The sequence below is a fragment of the Penaeus monodon genome, chromosome 28 (genome assembly GCF_015228065.2).
Source record: "Penaeus monodon isolate SGIC_2016 chromosome 28, NSTDA_Pmon_1, whole genome shotgun sequence".
NCBI classification, from domain to species: Eukaryota; Metazoa; Arthropoda; class Malacostraca; order Decapoda; family Penaeidae; genus Penaeus; species Penaeus monodon.
In genome coordinates this window covers 27,473,520-27,474,855 of record NC_051413.1, presented here as the reverse complement: position 1 = coordinate 27,474,855, position 1,336 = coordinate 27,473,520, and positions in this window count along the sequence as shown.

Below are 1,336 nucleotides of genomic sequence, written 5' to 3'. Positions count from 1 at the left end.
ATAATTCCTCTCTCGATGTAGGTAGAACACTACAAACTATATGAACATAGCTGTTTCCTTTAGTGGCAGGATTTGTACTCTAGCTGTGACCTATATCCAGACCCATGTACCCATGGAATTGCTTTTGTAGATGGAAGCTAGACAATATGAGCACCAATTCTGGCTAAATATCATATAATCTCAGCATCCAAATGAATATAATTTGAAGTCTTATTTAGCAGAAAAGATAAAAACTCAAGAATACATTAGAATTTTCCTGTAAGGTTATTTAGAATTAACCATTATAGACCTTATCTGAAAGAACATACTCTGAAGTAATATATGCCAAATGGCATGTTTGTGTCACAATTTGAACGATTCTTTCATTATGTTAACTTAATTCAATCATTTTTTAGCTCAAGTTCATTGGGAAGAAAGTCATCACTTTCACTACCAGTCTTTTATCTATCTTAGAAAGCCAATTAATGATAACAAAACATTTTACCAGAAGAACCTCAACAGTCTTCAGCGCACTAGAAACGAAACGGGTCTACAGCAACATACCAACGAATTCAGAGATGTTCCTTCTCTGCAATCAGTGTCACTACTGAAATGACCACGATAAGAAAGTACCACGTTATTGTACCGCAGTCAGTTTTTTTTCTCTAGGTGTCTAAAATTGTTAGTGTTGTATGTTTGTAGATAGATAAACGGATATATTTTTAAAAAAGAAACCGACAGATAAATAGAGACAGGCAGAGGAAATTCCTCAGTAGGCAGGGCATACCAGTGTCTTCACCCAGCCTCTGTAGCCGCCCACGAAATAACCGCCATCTGTTGTGTAATTTTAAAAGTTTTCCCTCCCGTTTTAAAGTCACTGAAACACGCCAGACAAATAACGAACTCCAGGCCCTTAAGTTAACCTTCCACCACGTCGATCTTCGGCGGAGGAAGGGAATGCGCCCAGAAGCGGCAGGAATTCTCATGCCCGCGGAATGCGTCTCATCAATTATTCTTCGGGTCATTTCAGCTCTAGGGTTTAATGGAGCTCTTAGAACGTAAGCGATATATAGGAATAAATGATAGGGTTTGGGAACCCTTAAGAGAAATAAAAGTAAATAAAAGCATGAATATATTATAAAAAAAGAGTTTCTAACACCGAGATATTTCCCCTTCTACTGCCCATCCCGAAAAAAGGAGATTTAGAATAAACACTAACTTTAACAAGGAGTTTGAAATCCACCCTTGCGTTGTTTGCTGCCTTTAGCACCCTGAAGTGAAGTAAACGATAAATAAACACAAATTACATTATGAAAAGAAAAGAGTAAACCACTTCAGCCCACCCTTACTTCCCCAA